This window comes from Choloepus didactylus, chromosome 19 (genome assembly GCF_015220235.1).
Source record: "Choloepus didactylus isolate mChoDid1 chromosome 19, mChoDid1.pri, whole genome shotgun sequence".
In the NCBI taxonomy this organism is placed as follows: Eukaryota; Metazoa; Chordata; class Mammalia; order Pilosa; family Megalonychidae; genus Choloepus; species Choloepus didactylus.
The window spans coordinates 39,918,405-39,926,210 of NC_051325.1; the positions used below are offsets into that span (position 1 = coordinate 39,918,405).

Genomic DNA, 7,806 nt, shown 5'->3' on the forward strand with positions numbered 1-7,806 from the left:
GCATCCTGGGAATCACCAGAAACACCACATCCCCACATCCTGAAGCAGTGTTTCTTATGCCTCACCTCAAAGTCAGGAATAAGGACCTCTCTGGTATTTCCTTAGAGAATGTTGCTTCAGTGCCTGATTTGGGGATGGAAAGACTACATTTGACTTGTGTCCCACTGGTTGGTCACCCACGATAGGAACTTCCAGTCTGGGAGGCCCTGGCTATTCAACCAGTGCCTGTAGGAGTGATGCAATAGAAGAAATCAGTCTGAAAAAACTGAGCTTTCATCGCCTTTGTATTTATCAAACATTTCCCAAGCACCCACTGTATATCAAGCATTGTGATGCATCTTTGCGGCTACAGAAATTATTTAAAGCAAGAGCTCAACCCAGTAGACTTTCAGGTAAAAGTTATGATACAAGTGGTTTCCATATACAAGATAACTAGGCTGCAAAGGAAAGGAACTAATTTCTGGCATTCAGTTCTGACACTTTAATTCTGGAGTGTCAAGTTCTTAAGCCCAGGATTTTGTGTAGAAATTAGAATTTGAGTTGGACCCTGAAGAATGATTTTGCTAAGTGAAAAATTGTAAGAAAGGCACTGTCAACAGAAGGTATAGCATGAGCAAAGTATGGAATCAACAAAGTGCAAGGTGACCTTAAGAAGAGCAGAACACCCAGCAGGTAGATGTGCATATAATTGTGCCTAAGAGTCTCCCCGAGTACCTCTTTGTTGCTCAGATGTGGCCCTCTCTAACTAAGCCACCTCGGCAGGTGAACTCACTGCCCTCCTCCCATGTGGGACCTGACTCCCAGAGATGTAAATCTCCCTGGCAACGCAGGATATGACTCCCGGAGATCAATTTGGACCCGGCATTGTGGGATTCAGAATATCTTCTTGACCAAAAGGGGGATGTGAAAGGAAACAAAATAAAGTTTCAGTGGCTGAGATTACAAATGGGGTTGAGAGGTCACTCTGGTGGACATTCTTATGCACTATATAGATAACACCTCTTAGGTTTTAATGTATTGGAATAGCTAGAAGTAAATACCTGAAACTATCAAACTCCAACCCAGTAGTCTGGACTCCGGAAGACAATTGTATAACAATGTAGATTACAAGGGATGATAGTGTGACTGTTAAAATCTTGTGGATCCCACTCCCTTTATCTAGTGTATGGATGGATGAGTAGAAAAATGGGGACAAAAACTGAATGAAAAATAGGATGGGATGGGGGATGATTTGGGTGCTCTTTTTTAAACTTTTTAAAATTTATTCTTTCTGATGTAAGAAAAATGTTCAAAAATAGATTGGGATGATGAATGTATGACTATATGATGGTACTGTGAACAGCTGATTGTATACCATGGATGACTGTATAGTATGTGGCTATATTTCAATAAAACTGAATTTAATTAAAAAATAAATAAATAAACAAACAACAAAAAAAAAACACCCAGCAGGGCAAGCATTCAGGTAATGGAGGAAGGTGGCGAAAGATGTGAAACTTCAATACCCCGGAACCCAGGCATGAAGGGGTGTGAATACTGTCCTTCTATGTAGTACGCTAACTTTATTCCACAAGCAAAGGGAACGCCATGAAAGTTTTAAAAATAACATTTATTTTTTTTTCAAACTTTTAATTGTGCAATATAGAAAACTGAAAAGCACAAGAAGCAAACACAAAAGTCATCCAGAATCACAAGCAGTTTACGGGTTGACATATCCTTCTAGGTGCTTTATGTGTATACATACAACTGAGCATACATTTTTATGTGTTTCATGCTTTTTCATGAATATTTACCAATTCAAAGTCCCAAAGCTGTGAGTACTGGGATATAACCAAGAATACATGACACCAACTCAATCAAGGGGGGAAAATGTATTCCTGCCTGCCTTTGGGACAATTTCATAAAAGACAAAAATGCAACAGGCCTCTATAGATATGGCAGAGTTAACAAATACTGCATTCCCTTAATGCTCAATTTAAAATTAGACATAAAGAATACAACAAGTATAATTCATCTAAGAGAATTCATGTTCAGATCTATATTGAAATAAGGTATGTTTCCACTGAATTATTTTTAGCAATGTCCTATGGTATAGCCAAGAGATGCCCAAGTACAATGGTTACATCAAAATGGAAATATGAACACAGTTGCATACATCCCTCCCCCCTGCACGTTCTTCCGCCCCTCTGCAGCCAACCTAATAAACAAGTTCTGATACCAACTGCTCAGAGGTCGTTTAACAATTCCATGTCAAAGATGCTTCTTTTCTATCAACAAAAAGATATTTATAAATTCGTTAATTCACTACTCTACTTTTTATCATACATTGTCACCTCAAGAAATCTAAAAAGCTTAGATATTGTGAAATAATGAATCTTATCCGCAATAAACACAGGTATTTTACAAAAAAAAATTCACATAGAACTATAGTTATAATCTAAAACTGTCTTCTAGATCTAGAGATACTAGCAAAGAGCCCTGCCTCTTCTTCCTCTTCCACTATTTCAATGACTAAGTACAGAAATGCATCTGGCTCCAAGAGGTGGATTAGCAAAGTCACTCCCAGAAGACAGGCCTTCCTTTAAACTAACACAAGGACATTTCTATAGGGATTATCTTTCTACTTCTATTTTTAGTATACTTTGGACATTAGGACTTGTCTTTTAATACACAGCAATAACTAAAATGCCTATACAGAACAATGGTCAAACAATCTGAACTTGTCTAACTCGCAGGCAAAGAACCCTTCCCTCTGCACTTCATTCCCTACCCCACCCCCACCCCCTCAGCACACTGCTCCAAGATATCCAGTTCAACAGTGCCATTCCCCAAATACAGCCATTCTTCTGTATTAACAGAAAAAATATTTAAAATGTTATTTTACACTCTGTACTTTTAACATATATTGTATCCTTGTAAGCATCTAGAAAAACTAGATGTTTCAAATAAGGACTTAAACTTGTCCACAATACACACAGTAGCTTTGAATAAACCATACACATGTAACAAAGGATATAATCTGAAAATGTCTTCTAAATAGGAATACTCTGGCCTAGAATCCTTCCTGTTCTCATCTCTATCAACCCAGTGGTTGCATGTGCAATGCTTAGAGGGTTTTTGTTTTTTCATTTTTTTTTTAAATGATTTTGCTTTCACAAGTAAAATTCTGTCATTTTCAAAACAAGTCTTCCCTATAAATTTTAACACAAAATGTACAAAATGTGTTAGTTTACTAACTCTACTGTCATACACTGGTCTAGAAAGACTAGATAAAAAATGAGTACTCGTTTGTCCACTGTATACACAGTGAAGTAAAACAAAATACACAGAATATATAGGATAATGGTTTATCTTGCCCAACTACAGACTTACTGGCAAAGAGCCCTTGGCACTTCCTTCTCCCTCCTCCCTGAAACAGCACAAACAGAATATGTACTGCTCTGAAGGTGGTTTGATCATTCCATCTCCAAAAAATATTTCATATGACTTTTAACAAAACAATATCTACAAAATGTGTTATTTTACTACCTCTACTTTTAACATACTTTGTGCACTTCTAAACATCTAGAAAGACTAGATGTTTCAAATAGGACTTAAATTTGTCCACTATATACACAGTAGTGTTCAATAAACTACACACACGTAACAACTGTTAAATCTGAAAGTGTCTTCTAAATAGAAACATTTTGGGGCTAGAGCCCGTCATTTCTCCTGATTCCTTTTCTCCACCACAAACCCAGTGGATGAGCTACAAGCACCTGTGTCACTTAGATGGGGTTTTCTAATTTCATTTCCAAAAGTCATTTTCAGAAGACAGCCTTTCTAGGAATTTTAACACAAAGTGTACAAAATGTGTTAGTTTACTAACTCTACTTTTGTCATACATTGGCAACCTCTTTAATATCTAGAGACTAGATATTATAAAATTAGGACTCATTTGTCCAGTATATACACAATATATACAGTACAGCAAAGTTAAATGAATACACATAACATACATGGCAATGGATGATAAGAAATGTTCTAGTACACACTAGCAAAACACCTTTTTCAATTTCTTCCCTCCCACCTCACTCAAACCAATGAACAAGTACAATGTTCAGAGGTGGTTTAACAATTCCATTCCCAAAGACAGTATTTCTCATCAATTTTTAAGAGCTATTTACAGTGCTATCCTACTACCTCTGTTTTTAAACACATCAAGTACTTCTAAACATTTAAAAAGACTAGCTATTTCAAATAAAAATTTACTTGTTCACTGCATATATAGTATTGTTCCATAAAACTGTACACACATAACAATGGTTATAATCTGAGGTGTCGCCTAAATGTGACCATCTTGTCCTTGAACCATACCCTCCTGACTTCCTTTTCTCCACCACCAGTTCAGTAGACAAGTACAGGCAAGTGTAATGGTTTGAGGTGGTTGAACAAATTCATACCCAAAAGTCATTTACAGAAGACAAGCTTTCCAATAAATTTCAACATAAAGTATACAAAACATACTAATTTTAATAACTACTGGCAACCTCTTTAACATCTACAGACTAGATGCTGCAAAATTAGGACTCATTTGTCCATTATATACACAGCCAAATGAAATGCACAGGACATACAGAAAAAGTTTTGTCTGAACACACTAACAAATTACATTTTGCTATTGCTTCTCTCCCACTTCCTCCAAACCACTGAACGAGTATATAGACAGTTGTATGCTGCTGAGAGATGGTTTAACAATCCCATTTTCCAAAAGACACTATTTCCTATGAATTTGAGCAAAACAGTATTTACAAAGTAATATTTTACTACTACTACTTTTAACATACATTGGGCACTTCTAAACATCTAGTCAGACTAGATGTTTCAAATAATGACTTAGTTCATCCACTATATACATAACAGTCTTGAATAAACTGCACACATCTAACAACAGTTAATCAGAAAGTGTCTTCTAAATATGCACATTCTACTCTAGAACCCTTCCCTTTTATCCTTCCTCCACCAACCCTGGGGGCTATACTGCTCAAAATTTCAGAAGACAATCTTTCTTAGGAATTTTAACACAAAATGTACAAGATGTATTAGTTTACTATGTTTTTGTCATACACTGGCAACCTCTTAACATCTAGAAGACTAGATGCAAATTAGGACATGTGCGTCCATTATATACACTACATACATAGCAAAGTAAAACCAAATGCACAAACATAGGGACAATGGTTAATCTTGTCTCATTATAAACATACTGGCATAGAGCCCTTTGCACTTCCTTCTCCCTCCTCCCCCAAACCAGTGTACAAAATGTGTACTATTTAGAGAGGTGGTTTGGCCATTCCAAAAAACTCCGTACTATTTCACATGAATTTTAACAAAAAGATAACTACAAAATGTGTTCTACTACCTCTACTTTTACCATATGTCAGGCACTTCAGAACATATAGGAAGAGGAGATATTTCAAAAAGTACTTAGCATTGCCAATTATATATACAGTAGTGAAGAATAAATTGCACACACAAAATAATGGTTATAATATGAAAATATCTTCTAAATATGACCAGTCTGGCATACAACCTTCTCTTCCTCTTCTTAGCCTTCTGCTTCTTGGCCTCCAACCCACAGAAAGCGTGGTTGTGTCTCTCTCCCGCTGTCGCTTCCAGAGGCAGTCTAAATTCCATTTCAAAGTCAATTCCAGAAGACATTCCTAAGATTTTTTTTTTCCCCCTAACAAATGGACAATACATGTGATTTCCTACCTCTACTTTATCATACATCGGCAACCTCTTTACATCTAGTAAGCCTAGATGTGGCACAAGTTTTCTTTAAAAAGGTTGGGGGGAAATTTGAGAGCAGCTTTTTCATATTATATACAAAGGCCTTCTTCTATAAACGGCCAGTAAATCTTCCCAAAAGGTGGTGGGCACTTCTTATTGGACAAATGTTGCAGGTTAGTCTACCATTTCTCTCTTTCAGTGTCAAGCAAGGTCTGGCAGAACGAAGACTAACCGCCCTAAGGCCCGCTAACCGTTCCACCCGTCGTCGTCCCGGGTTCCGCTCACCTTCCAGGCCCGTTAAGGCCTTTGTCCGTCGTTGTTGGGACGAGGTGGCATCTCGTCCAATTGGAATGGGGTGGTCACCCCAGGTCCCGGATCTGTGAGGCTCCGTGGCCCAAGCCGAAGAGAGGACCGAGCCTGAGTCTACACAACCCGCCTTCTGGGCGCTCGAGTCCCCTAACGGCCCTCCGCGGCATTCGGGAAGCCGCCATTTTCCTCTCCCTGCCACGCCCGCCGCCGGGCAGGTCTGGGCAGGGAAACCCGGCGGCCGGCGGGGTCCAGGCTCCGAGAGGCCGCCGCCGCCGCCGTCAAGACATCATGGGGGAAAGGGAGGACCGGGTCCTGCCGCTGCCCCAGGGCCTGGACCAAGACGGTGGACAGTCGCGGTGAAGACTCTGAGTCTCCGCAGGCAGAGACCGCAGGGCGCCCCCGGGCCCCCAGCTCACCCGCCAGCCCGGGGCCGGAGGGGTCCGAGGGCCCGGAGGAGCTGGAGAACACAGGCCGCGCTCCGCTTTCCGACGCACTCTTTCCAGCGCGCTCTCGACCGGAACTGACTTGGCAGTTCTCTCCGCAGGCGAACGAAGGGAGGGACCGGAAGTACACTCTGCTGGTGGAACCGCGAGACAGGTTCCGGGATTACAACGTTCTGGCCCTGCCTGGGGAGGGACGGAGGAGGGTATGTCACGTGGGGTCAGGACGCCCTCCTTGCTTGCGGTTGGCAACCGTAATTGTTACAGCCTGCAGAATCCCCCATGCGTTATTTCTCATGTTGGATAGAGAGGCTGTTTCCAAGCTTTCATTCCTTGTCTCGTTTGCCATCTGTTTATTGAGCACCAACTATTTATTGAGCGCGAACTATGTGCCACGAACTGTTCTAAGCACAGAGGATGGAACAGGGAAGAAAAAAAGGACGAAAGTTTCTGCCCTTCTGAAATTTACATTCTAGTACAGAAAGGAGACAATGGGATCCTCAAAACGCATAAATGGGCCAATGTGCTAAGGAGAAATAAAAAGCAAGGAAGGGGAATATGAAGCATGGGTGTGGAATTTTGTAGAGAGTGGTCAGGCGACTTTTGAGCAGAGGTCTGAAGAAGGCGGAGGAATGAGCCGGGCATGGGGCTGCCTGGTGGAAGAGCCTTCCCGGCAGAGGGGAACAGCCCAGGCCCGGGCTCTGAAGCTGAAGAATGTGGGCCTGGCCTGTACCAGCAACCGCATAGAGACTGGAACAGAGTGAGCAGGAAAAGAGTATAGTGGTCAGACCAGGTCATGTAGGGTGAAAAGCAGAGAAAGGAGTTGGGCATTTTTTTTCTGAGTGAAATGGGAGCCATTGGAGAACTTTGAAGAAGTGAGGTGAAGAGCCAAAGTGTGGCCAGGGCAGGAGCAGGGAGTCCTGTTGGTAGGCTGTTGCAGCCCGCCAGGTGACATGTCATAAAGGCCTGATGGCAGAAAGTGGCAAAAAGTGGTTGAATTCAGGATTTGCTTATGGACCAGATGTGAGGTGCAAAAGAGAGGAGGAATCAAGGATGATTCCAAGGCTTTTGTCCTAAGCAAGGGAAGGAGGGAGTCCCATTAACTGAGATGGGAGAGACCAGTTTTGGGAGGAATTATCAGGAGTTCAATTTAGGACATGTTATGTTGGAGATGCCTGTTTGAAATGTGAAGTAGAAAGTTGGGTTTATGAGGCTGGCATTCAGAGGAGAGACAGAGCTGGAAATATGTTATTTGGGAGTCATCAGTATCTAAATGTCTTTAAAA

The 7,806-nt window shown here is 41.1% G+C and overlaps 1 long non-coding RNA gene across 1 annotated transcript; it reads right to left on the minus strand.

Moving 5' to 3' along the window:
- Positions 1-1,698: 1,698 nt before the first annotated feature.
- LOC119515810 lies at positions 1,699-6,651 on the minus strand. The gene is made up of 2 exons (XR_005213155.1): positions 6,058-6,651; positions 1,699-5,722 (listed from the first exon to the last, which is right to left on the minus strand). It is a non-coding gene; the product is annotated as an uncharacterized LOC119515810 (long non-coding RNA).
- Positions 6,652-7,806: the final 1,155 nt, after the last annotated feature.